Source organism: Cherax quadricarinatus, chromosome 1 (genome assembly GCF_038502225.1).
Source record: "Cherax quadricarinatus isolate ZL_2023a chromosome 1, ASM3850222v1, whole genome shotgun sequence".
NCBI classification, from domain to species: domain Eukaryota; kingdom Metazoa; phylum Arthropoda; class Malacostraca; order Decapoda; family Parastacidae; genus Cherax; species Cherax quadricarinatus.
The window spans coordinates 3,777,503-3,794,207 of record NC_091292.1 but is presented as its reverse complement, the minus strand read 5'-3'; the positions used below and the strand labels follow the sequence as shown (position 1 = coordinate 3,794,207).

The window sequence follows — 16,705 nt, the reverse complement described above, 5'->3', positions numbered from 1 at the left end:
GTCCAGCAACTGGCTTCTCGAATTTAACCCCGCCAAATGCAAAGTCACGAAGATCGGGGAAGGGCGCAGAAGACCGCAGACAGAGTATAGGTTAGGCGGCCAAAGACTGCAAACCTCACTCAAGAAGAAAGATCTCGGGGTGAGTATAACACCGAGCATGTTTCCGGAAGCACACATCAATCAGATAATTGCTGCAGCATATGGGCGCCTGACAAACCAGAGAACAGTGTTCCAATACCTTAGTAAGGAATCATTCAAGACACTGTACACCGTGTATGTCAGGCCCATACTGGAGTATGCAGCACCTGTTTGGAACCCACACTTGATCAAGCATGTCAAGAAATTAGAGAAAGTGCAAAGGTTTGTGACAAGGTTAGTTCCAGAGCTAAAGGGAATGTCCTATGAAGAAAGGTTAAGGAAAATCGGCCTGATGACACTGGAGGACAGGAGGGTTAGGGGAGATATGATAATGATATACAAAATACTGCATGGAATAAACAAGGTGGACAGAGACAGGATGTTCCAGAGAGGGGACACAGAAACAAGGGGTCACAATTGGAAGTTGAAAACCCATATGAGTCAAAGGGATGTTAGGAAGTATTTCTTCAGTCAGAGTAGTCAGGAAGTGGAATAGCCTAGCAAGTGAGGTAGTGGAGGCAGGAACCATACATAGCTTTAAGATGAGGTATGATAAAGCTCATGGAGCAGGGAGAGAGAAGACCTAGTAGCACTCGGTGAAGAGGCAGGGCCAGGAGCCGAGTCTTGACCCCTGCAACCACAATTAGGTCAGTACAATTAGGCGAGTACACACACACACACACACACACACACACACACACACACACACACACACACACACACACACACACACGGCATGAAGATCGGGGAAGGTCAAACAAGACCGTAGACACAATACAGCCTGGTCACTAAAGCTCTTGCTTCATACAGTGAGGGTAGAAACACTGGGCGTGTTTCTTTACACCGGTTGTCTACATTCACCCATCAGTAAAATGGATACCTAGGAGTTAGTCATCTGGCGTGGGTCGCATCCTGGGACAAGGACCAAATTTGCCCGAAATACTATGCATCACAAGGGGCTTTCTATATAGTAGTATGTCACTGATGTCAGCTAGGCCTGTATACCATGTACATTTTTTTTTTTTTAACAAATCGGCCGTTTCCCACCAAGGCAGGGTGACCCAAAAAGAAAGGAAATCCCCAAAAAGAAAATACTTTCATCATCATTCAACACTTTCACCTCACTCACACATAATCACTGTTTTTGCAGAGGTGCCCAGAACACAACAGTTTAGAAGCATATATGTATAAAGATACATAACATATCCCTCCAAACTGCTAATATCCTGAACCCCTCCTTTAGAGTGCAGACATTGTAATTCCCATTTCCAAGACTCGAGTCCAGCTATATAAAAATAAGCGGTTTCCCTGAATCCCTTCACTAAATATTACCCTGCTCACACTCCAACAGATCGTCAGGTCCCAAATACCATTCGTCTCCATTCACTCCTATTGAACACGCTAATGCACGCCTGCTGGAAGTCCAAGCACTTCGCCCACAAAACCTCCCTTACCCCTTCCTTCCAACCTTTTTGAGGACGACCCCTACCCCGCCTTCCTTCCCCTACAGATTTATACGCTCTCCATGCCATTCTACTTTGATCCATTCTCTCTAAATAACCAAACCACCTCAACAACCTCTCATCAGCCCTCTGGCTAATACTTTTATTAAATCCACACCTTCTCCTAATTTCCACACTCCGAATTTTCTGCATAATATTTACACCACACATTGCCCTTAGACAGGACATCTCCGCTGCCTCCAACCGCCTCCACGCTGCCTCCATAGATAACGTTTTTTGTTTCCACATATACCTCAACGCACCACTCACCTTTTCTCCCTCATCAATTCTATGATTAACCTCATCCTTCATAAATCCATCCGCTGACACGTCAACTCCCAAGTATCTGAAAGCATTTACTTCCATACTCCTCCTCCCCAATTTGATATCTAATTTTTCTTTATCTAAATCATTTGATACCCTCATCACCTTACTCTTTTCTATGTTCACTTTCAACTTTGTCCCTTTACACACACTCCCAAACTCCTCCACTAACCTTCGCAATTTTTCTTTAGAATCTCCCATAAGCACAGTATCATCAGCAAAAAGCAACTGTGTCATTTCCCATTTTGTATTTGATTCCCTATAATTTAATTCCACCCCTTTCCCGAACACCCTAGCATTTACTTCTTTTACAACCCCATCTATAAATATATTAAACAACCATGGTGACATTACACATCCCTGTCTAAGACCTACTTTTACTGGGAAGTAGTCTCCCTCTCTTCTCAACACCCTAACCTGAGCCTCACTATCCTCATAAAAACTCTTTACAGCATTTAGTAACTTGCCACCTATTCCATATACATACTTGCAACATCTGCCACATTGCTCCTCTATCCACTCTATCATATGCCTTTTCTAAATCCATATAAGCAATAAAAACTTCCCTACCTTTATCTAAATACTGTTCACATATACACTTCAATGTAAACACTTGATCTACACATCCCCTACCCACTCTGAAACCTCCTTGCTCATCTGCAATCCTACATTCTGTCTTACCTCTAATTCTTTCAATTATAACCCTACCGTACACTTTTCCTGGTATACTCAGTTAACTTATTCCTCTATAATTTTTACAATCTCTTTTGTCCCCATTCCCTTTATATAAAGGGACTATACATGCTCTCTGCCAATCCCTAGGTACCTTCCCCTCTTTCATACATTTATTAAACAAAAATACCAACCACTCCAACACTATATCCCCCCCTGCTTTAACATTTCTGTCATGATCCCGTCAGTTCCAGCTGCTTTACCCCCTTTCATTCTACATAATGCCTCACGCACCTCCCCTACACTCACATCCTGTTCTTCTTCACTCCTAAAAGATGGTATACCTCCCTGTCCAGTGTATGAAATTACCGCTTCCCTTTCACCGTCAACATTTAAAAGTTCCTCAAAATATTCTTGCCATCTACCCAAAACCTCCATCTCTCCATCTACTAACTCCCCTACTCTGTTTTTAACTGACAAATCCACTCGTTCTCTAGGCTTTCTTAACTTTTTTAACTCACTCCAAAAATTTTTCTTATTTTCATTAAAATTTCTTGACAGTGCCTCTCCCACTCTATCATCTGCTCTCCTTTTGCACTCTCTCGCCACTCTCTTCACCTTTCTTTCACTCTCCATATACTCTGCTCTTCTTATAACACTTCTGCTTTGTAAAAACCTCTCATAAGCTAACTTTTTCTCTTTTATCACACCTTTTCCTTCATCATTCCACCAATCATTCCTCTTTCCTCCTGCACCCACCCTCCTATAACCACAAACTTCTGCCCCACATTCTAATACTGCATTTTTAAAACTATTCCAACCCTATTCAACCCCCCCACTACTCATACTTGCACCAGCCCTTCTTTCTGCCAATAGTTGCTTATATCTCACCCGAACTTCCTCCTCCCTTAGTTTATACACTTTCACCTCCCTCTTGCTTATTGTTGCCATTTTCCTCTTTTCCTATCTACCTCTTACTCTAACTGTAGCTACAACTAAATAATGATCCGATATATCAGTTGCCCCTCTATAAACGTGTACATCCTGGAGCCTACCCATCAACCTTTTATCCACCAATACATAATCTAACAAACAACTTTCATTACGTGCTATATCATATCTTGTATATTTATCCTCTTCTTCATAAAATTTGTATTACTTATTAACAAGCCTCTTTCTACACATAGCTCAATTAACCCTTTGGAGGTCGCCAGGCCCTCTCAGAGACTTGTTCTCAGGGTTGCCAAAATTTCAAAAAAAAAAAAAAAAAAAAAAAATCTTATGAAACAATAGAAAATCTTTTCCCGATCATAATGACACCAAAAGTATGGTATCTGATGGAAAACTTACGGAATTATGCTCTTGCGAAGTTAGCGGTCTTGACGCTGTTTACACATCGGCGATTTTGCCCACTTTGAGCCCTATTTTCGGCCAATTCCAGTGTACTAGTCGACAAAAATCATAACTATTTCGCGAGAACTTCATTTTTTCTATTGAATGAGTACAAGAAACCACCCATTTACCGATTTCAACTATCCAATAAAGTGATCAGAATTTAGCAAATTTGCCAATTTCACACAAATTTCAAAAGATGCCAATTTCCGAATAGGGTCCAGAATAAACAAGAAGGACATTCCTGGCACTAAAATAACAAGTTCTCTGTTCGTTAGTCACATCCCCATACCCCTCTTATATTTCTTTGGCTTTCCACTTTGAATTTTTATTCCTACAAAAAATAGATTTACCGTTATGCAGACTACTGCATTAGTGTAGAAATGGTATAAATAATATCAGCGCACTTGTGAAAGAACACTATTAGACTCACCAGTTGACGTGTATTGGATGCTTGGCATGATTTGCTTACTTTTGAACTTTGGTAAAAATCGAACATTTCTGCTACTTTGACCTCAATTTCAAGGTACTTTTCATTGTAACACCAGTCAAAATCATATCAATTTCTGTAATATGTCTTCCATTCTATAAAATGAGACCAAGAAAACTAGAATACAACAATAAATACCATACGAAAATACAGTGCAAAGTCGCTGTTTTAATCCAAAAACAGGGTCAAAGTTTTTTTTTCTCATTATGCACTGTGTGCTGTAGGATTTTTTTTATATTGCGCACACTGACCACATAGACCTATTCTTTCATATGTAGGCCTACCAGCTTTCTCTCACTAGATTTGAGGGTGCTAGAATTTAGGCGTACTAGTACGTCAAAAACCCTGGAGCATAAGCCGTACTAGTACGGCCAAAACCCCCAAAGGGTTAAAGGCTCCCCATTTTCATTTACCCCTGGCACCCCAAATTTACCTACTACTCCCTCCACAACATTTTTGCCCACTTTAGCATTGAAATCCCTAACCACCATTACTCTCCCACTTGGTTCAAAACTCCGCACGCATTCACTCGACATTTCCCAAAATCTCTCTCTCTCTACACTTCTCTCTTCTCCAGGTGCATATACGCTTACTATAACCCACTGTTCACATCCAACCTTTATTTTACTCCACATAATCCTTGAATTAATACATTTACATTCCCTCTTTTCCTGCCATAACTTGTCCTTCAACATTATTGCTACTCCTTTAACTCTAACTCTATTTGAAACCCCTGACCTAATCCCATTTATTCCTCTCTACTGAAACTCTCCCACCCCCTTCAGCTTTGTTTCACTTAAAGCCAGGACATCCAGCTTCTTCTCATTCATAACATCCACAATCATCTCTTTCTTATCATTTGCACAACATCCACGCATATTCAGACTTCCCACTTCGACAATTTTGTTCCTCTTATTCTTTTTAGTAATTGTTACAGGAAAAGGGGTTACATTTACGTGTAATAAATAAAGATATTATTATTATGACAGGGGGCCAAAGGCTACAAACCTCACTCCAGGAAAAGGATCTTAGGTTGAGTATAATACTGAACATATCTCCCGAGGTGCACATCAACCAAATATCTGTTGCAGCATATGGGCGACTAACAAACCTAAAAATAGCTTTCCACCATCTCAGTAAGAGTCCTTCAGAACTCTGTACACCACGTACGTCAGGCCTATATTAGAGTATGCAGCACCAGTTTGGAACCCACACCTGGGAAAGCACGTCAGGAAATTAGAGAAATTGCAAAGGTTTGAAACGAGACTAGTCCCGGAGCTAAGGGGCATGTCCTATGAGGAGAGGTTAAGGGAAACTGACCTTACAACACTGGAGGACAGGAGGGGCGGGGAAACATGATAACACACAAAATACTGAGAGGAATCAACACGGTGGAAAAAGATAAGATGTTCCAGAGATGGGACACAGTGACAAGGGGTCACAATTGGAAGTTGAAGACTCGGATGAGTCACAGAGATGTTAGGAAGTATTTCTTCAGTCACAGAGTTGTCAGGAAGTGGAATAGTCTGGAGGGGGGGGTGGTGGAGGCAGGATCCATGCATAGCTTTAAGAAGAGGTATCATAAAGCTCACAGAGCATGCAGTGAGTGACCCAGTAGCGACCAGTGAAGAAGCGGGGCCAGGAGCTAAGAGTCAACCCCTGCAACCACAATTAGGTGAGTACAAACACACACACACAAACATACAGTGGACCCCCGGTTAACGATTTTAATCCGTGCAAGAGGGCTCATCGTTATTCGAAATAATCGTTATGCGAATGAATTTTCCCCATAAGAAATAATGGAAATCAAATTAATCCGTGCAAGACGCCCAAAAGTATGAAAAAAAATTTTTTTTACCACATGAAATGTTAATTTTAATACACACAAACTGAAAAAGGCATGCACAATTAAATGACACTTACTTTTATTGAAGATCTGGTGATGATTGATGGGATGGGAGGAGGGGAGAGCATTATCTTCTTACTGTTTAGAAGGGGAATCCCCTTCCATTACGACTTGAGGTAGCAAGTCCTTTTCCGGGGTTACTTCCCTTCTTCTTTTAATGCCACTAGGACCAGCTTGAGAGTCACTGGACCTCTGTCGCACAACAAATCTGTCCATAGAGCTCTGTACCTCCCGTTCCTTTACGATTTGTCTAAAATGGGCCACAACATTGTCATTGAAATAGTCAACAGCACGGCTTGCAACAGCTGTGTCAGGGTGATTTTCATCTATAAAGGTTTGCAGTTCAACCCACTGTGCACACATTTCCTTAATCTTTGAAGTAGGCACAATGGATTCCACAACTGGCATAGGCTTCTCAGGGTTAGCCCCAAACCCTTCAAAATCTTTCTTAATTTCCATACTAATTCTCACCCTTTTTACCACAGGGTTGGCACTAGAAGCTTTCTTGGGGCCCATGGTCACTTATTTTCCAGAAACAGCACCGAAAATACTGTAATAATACGAAATATTCCGAGTGTATGCTTGGATGTTACCGCGGAGGCTGGCTGGTAAACAATGGGACGGAGCGGCACATGTGAGGCTGGCTGAGGGCACATTGGACGCGTCTCGGACGAAAATCGGTATGCGGGTTTTTAATCGGTATGCGCGGCAAAAATTTTGCGATAAAAGTAATCGTTATGCGGAAAAATCGCTATGCGATGCCATCGTTATGCGGGGGTCCACTGTATATGTATATAAAGCACACACAGAGGCATGATAAAGCCCACGGTTCAGGGAGAGTGACCTAGTAGCGACCAGTGAAGAGGTGGGGCCAGGAGCTAGGACTCCACCCACTCGACCCCTGCAACCTCAACTAGGTGAGTACACACAGTGGAACCCCAGATTTTGGCTGTTATCCATCCCAGAAGGTCAGTGTAAATCCGATAAGGCCGAAAATCGAAGTAATATTTCCCATAAGAATTAATGTAAATACAATTAATCCGTTATAGACACCCAAAAATATTAACAAAAAATACATTTTTTAAAGATTAACTATAGTTTTACATACAGAAAACAATGAAAAATAAATATAAAGCACAAATTTTAATGATAAATGAACATTACATACCTTTATTGAAGACTCTCATTGGCATATTGAAGAAGGCGAGGAGGTGAGAGGGAGTTGGGGCTACTGTTTGGAAGGGTAATCCCCCTTCATAAGGACTTCAGGTATCAAGTCCCTGCCTGGGATTACTTCCCTTCTTTGTCTTTTACTGGCACTAGGACCAGCTTCAGAGTCACTGCACCCTTGTCGCACAAGAAAAACTGTCCAGAGACGTCTGTTTCTGGCGTCTCTAAGATTTGCCTGAAGTGGGACAAGATTTTGTCAATGAATTCTATCGAGTTTCTGACTTTCTTCACCAAAGGACTGGCACTAGGAACTTTCTTTGGGCCCATGGTGGCTTATTTCGCAGTCGCACTCAATAAACAACTACAAAAAAGAATGGATTATAACGAAATACAGTGGACCCCAGACTTACGATATTAATCCATTCCTGAGAACACATCGTAAGACGAAATTATCGTAAGTCGAATTAATTTTCCCCATAAGAAATACATGTAATGGAAATCAAATTAATCCATGCAAGACACCCAAAAGTATGAAAAAAAAAATTTTTACCACATGACATATACATTTTCCTACACACAAAAAGAAGGATACACGCACAATAGTAGAGTAGTACATGCACAATATATAAAGTGCATGTACTACTCTACTAAATGAAGAATAAATGACACTTACCTTTATTGAAAATGCTGCAATGACTGATGAGACACTGTGTCCTGGGAATGCCTTTTCCTCCTGAGCAATGTAGGTCCTGTTTGGCATTTTCTTCCAGAACAGGCCTTATCATACTGTGCATGTCACTACGATTCTTAAATCTCTCAAACCAACCTTTGTTGACCTTAAATTCACCAATATGAGCACTAGTTCCAGGCATTTTTTTCTGTTCACCTGGATGTTAGTAGACTTTTTTTGGGTTATCTTGGGTGGCTAACCCTATGGGGTTAATTGTTTCTCGGTATTCTTGATTAGCCACACCAACAACGGTGCTACAGCAGCAGCAGCTGACGGTGCTACAGCAGCAGCAGCAACTGACGGTGCTACAGCAACAGCAGCAGCTGGTGCTACAGCAGCAGCAGCAGCTGACGGTGCTACAGCAGCAGCAGCAGCTGACTGTGGTACGATAGTATTTCGATAATACTGTATTTCTCACCCTTTTACCACAGGGTTGGCACTAGAAGCTTTCTTTGGGCTCATGATGGCTTATTTAACAGTTAGAAGCACTAAAAACACTGGAATAATACAAAATACTGTATTCAAAATGTATGCGTGGGAGCAACCGCTCTGGCTTGTAAACATTGGCATACTAACTGAAGGCAGGCCAGCTGAGGCGTGCTCAGGCGGACAGACTTGTGGACGCGGTACCGGACGAATGCTGTACGTCGAGTTTTTCAACATACGCCGGGGTCAAATTTATACACTGAAAAGCATCGTAGGTCGGTTTTAACGTAGGTTGGGGACATCGTACATCGGGGGTCCACTGTACGGTCTCATGAACACGGCAGAGTGGCAGGCTGACACGTCCAATACAGCCGATTTCCAAGTTGCCGGCCAAAATCCAGGATAGAATTTCGGCCAACAACAAAGCGGCCGAAATCTGATTTGGCCGAAATCCGCACTGGCCGATATCCAGGGGTCCACTGTATATACAATAAAATCATAGTAAACGGTGTGATATCACAATATGCAGAACAACCACTGTGAAAGAATAGTGAAATTCCAAGTGCATATTATATACATGTGTGTGTGTGTGTGTGTGTGTGTATATATATATATATATATATATATATATATATATATATATATATATATATATATATATATATATATATATATATATATAAAGAAAAATTGCAAAGGTTAGTGGATGAGTTTGGGAATGTGTGTAAAGGTAGAAAGTTGAAAGTGAACATAGAAAAGAGTAAGGTGATGAGGGTGTCAAATGATTTAGATAAAGAAAAATTGGATATCAAATTGGGGAGGAGTATGGAAGAAGTGAATGTTTTCAGATACTTGGGAGTTGACGTGTCGGCGGATGGATTTATGAAGGATGAGGTTAATCATAGAATTGATGAGGGAAAAAAGGTGAGTGGTGCGTTGAGGTATATGTGGAGTCAAAAAACGTTATCTATGGAGGCAAAGAAGGGAATGTATGAAAGTATAGTAGTACCAACACTCTTATATGGGTGTGAAGCTTGGGTGGTAAATGCAGCAGCGAGGAGACGGTTGGAGGCAGTGGAGATGTCCTGTTTAAGGGCAATGTGTGGTGTAAATATTATGCAGAAAATTCGGAGTGTGGAAATTAGGAGAAGGTGTGGAGTTAATAAAAGTATTAGTCAGAGGGCAGAAGAGGGGTTGTTGAGGTGGTTTGGTCATTTAGAGAGAATGGATCAAAGTAGAATGACATGGAAAGCATATAAATCTATAGGGGAAAGAAGGCGGGGTAGGGGTCGTCCTCGAAAGGGTTGGAGAGAGGGGGTAAAGGAGGTTTTGTGGGCAAGGGGCTTGGACTTCCAGCAAGCGTACGTGAGCGTGTTAGATAGGAGTGAATGGAGACGAATGGTACTTGGGACCTGACGATCTGTTGGAGTGTGAGCAGGGTAATATTTAGTGAAGGGATTCAGGGAAACCGGTTATTTTCATATAGTCGGACTTGAGTCCTGGAAATGGGAAGTACAATGCCTGCACTTTAAAGGAGGGGTTTGGGATATTGGCAGTTTGGAGGGATATGTTGTGTATCTTTATATGTGTATGCTTCTAGACTGTTGTATTCTGAGCACCTCTGCAAAAACAGTGATAATGTGCGAGTGTGGTGAAAGTGTTGAATGATGATGAAAGTATTTTCTTTTTGGGGATTTTCTTTCTTTTTTGGGTAACCCTGCCTCGGTGGGAGACGGCCGACTTGTTGAAAAAAAAAAAAAAAAAAAAAAAAAATTATATATATATATATATATATATATATATATATATATATATATATATATATATACAGTGGACCCCCGCATAACGATTACCTCCGAATGCGACCAATTATGTAAGTGTATTTATGTAAGTGCGTTTGTACGTGTATGTTTGGGGGTCTGAAATGGACTAATCTACTTCACAATATTCCTTATGGGAATAAATTCGGTCAGTACTGGCACCTGAACATACTTATGGAGTGAAAAAATATCGTTAACCGGGGGTCCACTGTATATATATATATATATATATATATATGAAGGAAGGAGGTTTTAGAGTGGGTAGGGGATGTGTAGATCAAGTGTTTACATTGAAGCATATATGTGAACAGTATTTAGATAAAAGTAGGTAAGTTTTTATTGCACTTATGTATTTAGAAAAGGCATATGATAGAGTGGATAGGGGAGCAATGTGGCAGATGTTACAAGTATATGGAATAGGTTGTAGGTAAACTCCAGGTGTGTGTGTGTGTGTGTGTGTGTGTGTGTGTGTGTGTGTGTGTGTGTGTGTGTGTGTGTGTGTGTGTGTGTGTGTGTGTATATATATATATATATATATACACAGGAGGGCCCCGCTTTACGGCGTTTCACTTTACGGCGTTCCGCTAATACGGACATTTCAAATTATGACCAAAACTCGCTAAACGGCTCCCCCCACCTGACTTTCTAATACGGTCACCGCGCCCCACCCTGTTGGTTTACATTCTCCGTGAGCTCAGTAAGCACTAAGTCTCTCCATTTTGTCTGGAAACTCCAAAATTTCAAATGTTTTTAAAAGTTATTTCATATTTTATATATACTCTGATAATTATACTTATGTATACCTGTACCTAAATAAACTTACATACTGTGCTGGCATGCAGGTACACATTAAAATCGTTAAGTGTCTTATGTCTCCAGACGTCATATTAGTAATGATAATAATAATCATTGAGTCATTTAAATGTCGTATATTACGTTAATATACGCATTTTCATTAATCCATCTATGATATTTTTTTCAAAATATAATAAACACGATGCATAACATATAAATAAGATAAATACACCCCACAGTAGAATAAATAAACATAAATGTGAGATGTGGTAGCAGACGACTTGCACAAGTGACGCCATATTAGAAATGATAATAATAATAATAACAATACTCACCGAGTCTCATTAAATGTCGTATATTACGTTAATATACACATTTTCATTAATCCATCCATGATATTTTTTTCAAAATTATATAATAAACACGATACATAACATAAAAAGATGATAAATACACCCCACAATAGAATAAATAAACATAAATATAAGATGTAGGAGCCACATAACTTGTACAAGTGACGCCAAGAATAACATTTTCTCTAATCTAACATAAGAGAAAATGTGTTACTGGGGGTAACTGTAGAAAATTATTCCTTTCGTATGTATGTAAGTAAGTTTATTCAGGTATACACAAATACAGTTACATAGATTAACATACATAACAACATATGTGTAGAGAACCTAGGATAACCCAAAAAAGTCAGTGTGACTTATTTCCATTGCCTTCACTCAGAGCTTCATTTCTTCTCAAAATGATGTTACATGAGAATGGGAGTGTTCTTCTTTATTAATTCTACCATATCAATGTAGAGACAACCTGTACACAATGTAACTTGTACACAAACCAGACGTGTACACTTCGTTTGTTTACAAAACTTACGTTCGCCTGGTTTGTTTACATAACTCTGCGCCTGTCCCCTCTCATGTACTCATTCTTTCTCTCTCTCATTTATTCGTTTTATCTCATTTACTTACTCCTGACCCTACATTAAGACTACAAATATTTTAAGGTAAGTAATGAGTGAACAGTATATACATTTTATCGCTCTGGGATGCTTAAATATCATAGAATAGTATGTGTGGGTGGGGTGGCCTGGTATGGTAGCCTGGCTGACACCATACATACCACACTTGATTTCTTACAATAAATACTACTTGTCTCACCCTAGATTAAGACTATAAATATTTTAAGGTAAGTAATGAGTGCACTATGTGTGTATTATACTTTTTTATTGTTTTTTGATGCCTGGTTCTATTGCTAACTTAATATATGTTAGTGTAAACTTGATATCTAGTGTTTGTATGCATTTATAAGTGGAAAAAAAGGGTGTTCCACTTTACGGCGGTTTCCGCTTTACGGCGGTAGCCTGGAACCTAACCTGCCGTATAAGTGGGGCCCTCCTGTATATATATATATATATATATATATATATATATATATATATATATATATATATAATATATATATATATATATATATATTATATATATATATATAAATGTATCATATAATATATATATATATATATATATATATATATATATATATATATATATATATATATATATATATATATATATATATATAATATATATATATATATATATATATATATATATTTTTTTTTTTTTTTTTATTATCACACTGGCCGATTCCCACCAAGGCAGGGTGGCCCGAAAAAGAAAAACTTTCACCATCATTCACTCCATCACTGTCTTGCCAGAAGGGTGCTTTACACTACAGTTTTTAAACTGCAACATTAACACCCCTCCTTCAGAGTGCAGGCACTGTACTTCCCATCTCCAGGACTCAAGTCCGGCCTGCCGGTTTCCCTGAATCCCTTCATAAATGTTACTTTGCTCACACTCCAACAGCACGTCAAGTATTAAAAACCATTTGTCTCCATTCACTCCTATCAAACACGCTCATGCATGCCTGCTGGAAGTCCAAGCCCCTCGCACACAAAACCTCCTTTACCCCCTCCCTCCAACCTTTCCTAGGCCGACCCCTACCCCGCCTTCCTTCCACTACAGACTGATACACTCTTGAAGTCATTCTGTTTCGCTCCATTCTCTCTACATGTCCGAACCACCTCAACAACCCTTCCTCAGCCCTCTGGACAACAGTTTTGGTAATCCCGCACCTCCTCCTAACTTCCAAACTACGAATTCTCTGCATTATATTCACACCACACATTGCCCTCAGACATGACATCTCCACTGCCTCCAGCCTTCTCCTCGCTGCAACATTCATCACCCACGCTTCACACCCATATAAGAGCGTTGGTAAAACTATACTCTCATACATTTCCCTCTTTGCCTCCAAGGACAAAGTTCTTTGTCTCCACAGACTCCTAAGTGCACCACTCACTCTTTTTCCCTCATCAATTCTATGATTCACCTCATCTTTCATAGACCCATCCGCTGACACGTCCACTCCCAAATATCTGAATACGTTCACCTCCTCCATACTCTCTCCCTCCAATCTGATATTCAATATTTCATCACCTAATCTTTTTGTTATCCTCATAACCTTACTCTTTCCTGTATTCACCTTTAATTTTCTTCTTTTGCACACCCTACCAAATTCATCCACCAATCTCTGCAACTTCTCTTCAGTATCTCCCAAGAGCACAGTGTCATCAGCAAAGAGCAGCTGTGACAACTCCCACTTTGTGTGTGATTCTTTATCTTTTAACTCCATGCCTCTTGCCAAGACCCTTGCATTTACTTCTCTTACAACCCCATCTATAAATATATTAAACAACCACGGTGACATCACACATCCTTGTCTAAGGCCTACTTTTACTGGGAAAAAATTTCCCTCTTTCCTACATACTCTAACTTGAGCCTCACTATCCTCGTAAAAACTCTTCACTGCTTTCAGTAACCTACCTCCTACACCATACACTTGCAACATCTGCCACATTGCCCCCCTATCCACCCTGTCATACGCCTTTTCCAAATCCATAAATGCCACAAAGACCTCTTTAGCCTTATCTAAATACTGTTCACTTATATGTTTCACTGTAAACACCTGGTCCACACACCCCCTACCTTTCCTAAAGCCTCCTTGTTCATCTGCTATCCTATTCTCCGTCTTACTCTTAATTCTTTCAATTATAACTCTACCATACACTTTACCAGGTACACTCAACAGACTTATCCCCCTATAATTTTTGCACTCTCTTTTATCCCCTTTGCCTTTATACAAAGGAACTATGCATGCTCTCTGCCAATCCCTAGGTACCTTACCCTCTTCCATACATTTATTAAATAATTGCACCAACCACTCCAAAACTATATCCCCACCTGCTTTTAACATTTCTATCTTTATCCCATCAATCCCGGCTGCCTTACCCCCTTTCATTTTACCTACTGCCTCACGAACTTCCCCCACACTCACAACTGGCTCTTCCTCACTCCTACAAGATGTTATTCCTCCTTGCCCTATACACGAAATCACAGCTTCCCTATCTTCATCAACATTTAACAATTCCTCAAAATATTCCCTCCATCTTCCCAATACCTCTAACTCTCCATTTAATAACTCTCCTCTCCTATTTTTAACTGATAAATCCATTTGTTCTCTAGGCTTTCTTAACTTGTTAATCTCACTCCAAAACATTTTCTTATTTTCAACAAAATTTGTTGATAACATCTCACCCACTCTCTCATTTGCTTTCTTTTTACATTGCTTCACCACTCTCTTAACCTCTCTCTTTTTCTCCATATACTCTTCCCTCCTTGCATCACTTCTACTTTGTAAAAACTTCTCATATGCTAACTTTTTCTCCCTTACTACTCTCTTTACATCATCATTCCACCAATCGCTCCTCTTCCCTCCTGCACCCACTTTCCTGTAACCACAAACTTCTGCTGAACACTCTAACACTACATTTTTAAACCTACCCCATACCTCTTCGACCCCATTGCCTATGCTCTCATTAGCCCATCTATCCTCCAATAGCTGTTTATATCTTACCCTAACTGCCTCCTCTTTTAGTTTATAAACCTTCACCTCTCTCTTCCCTGATGCATATATATATATATATATATATATATATGTATGTATGTTTATATATATATGTATATATATATATATATATATATATATATAGAGAGAGAGAGAGAGAGAGAGAGAGAGAGAGAGAGAGAGAGAGAGAGAGAGAGAGAGAGAGAGAGAGAGAGAGAGAGAGAGAGAGAGAGAGAGAGAGAGAGAGAGAGAGAGAGAGAGAGAGAGAGAGAGAGAGAGAGAGAGAGAGAGAGAGAGAGAGAGAGAGAGAGAGAGAGAGAGAGAGAGAGAGAGAGAGAGAGAGAGAGAGAGAGAGAGAGAGAGAGAGAGAGAGAGTTGAGAGAGCGCTCCGCGAGGACAGCGTGAAACAAGCTTTTATGCCACAAGATGGGCAGAAAGCAGCAACTTCACCTCTGGCTGTACCCTTCTCCAGAACATCACTCCATCTGAGATCATACATACCCAGGATGACTAGAGTATGGAAGCACATCAGACAGCATAATGATGTCAACGAGATAAAGTCAGTTGATCAAATGAAAATGCTGGCCCACAGATGGCTCCAACTTCATCCTGTTTCCTACTTGTATGTCTCATAACAATAAAAATGCTTTCAAATGAGCTGATGTAGGTAACAGCTCTTAGCTTGTCAATAAAGTTAGGAATCCTAAACCTGTAAATAGCTGTCAATAAAGCTAGGGATCCTTGTCAAACCCTGTGTAGAGCAAGAGAGAGAAGAGAGAGAGAGAGAGCAGAGAGAGAGAGCAGAAGAGAGAGCAAGAGAGAGAGAGCAAGAGAGAGAGAGCAAGAGAGCAGAAGAGAGAGAGCAAGAGAGAGAGAGCAGAGAGAGCAAGAGAGAGAGCAAGAGAGAGAGCAAGAGAGCAAGAGAGAGAGAGAGAGAGAGAGAGAGAGAGAGAGAGAGAGAGAGAGAGAGCAAGAGAGAGCAAGAGAGAACAAAAGAGAGCAAGAGAGAGCAAAAGAGAGCAAGAGAGAGCAAAAGAGAGCAAGAGAGCGAGAGAGAGCAAGAGCAAGAGAGAGCAAGAGCAAGAGAGAGCAAGAGCGAGAGAGAGCAAGAGCGAGAGAGAGCAAGAGCGAGAGAGAGCAACAGCGAGAGAGAGCAAGAGCGAGAGACAGTGAGAGCGAGAGAGTGAGAGAAACACAAGTAAACAGAGAGAGTCACAGACAGAGAGACAGAGACACAGACAGAGAGAGGCAGACACACAGACAGACATAGACAGAGACAGAGAGACAGACAGAGAGATATACACACACACAAAACACTTTTTTTATTCAGTTTGAAATATCAGGAATGGAACATGTTTGTAAGTT

The 16,705-nt window shown here is 40.3% G+C and overlaps 1 protein-coding gene across 12 annotated transcripts in view; it reads right to left on the bottom strand.

The window, feature by feature from the left end:
• LOC128690850 (mucin-3B-like) overlaps window positions 1-16,705 on the bottom strand; it is a 245,985-nt gene that overhangs the window by 147,600 nt on the left and 81,680 nt on the right. The window lies entirely within an intron of this gene.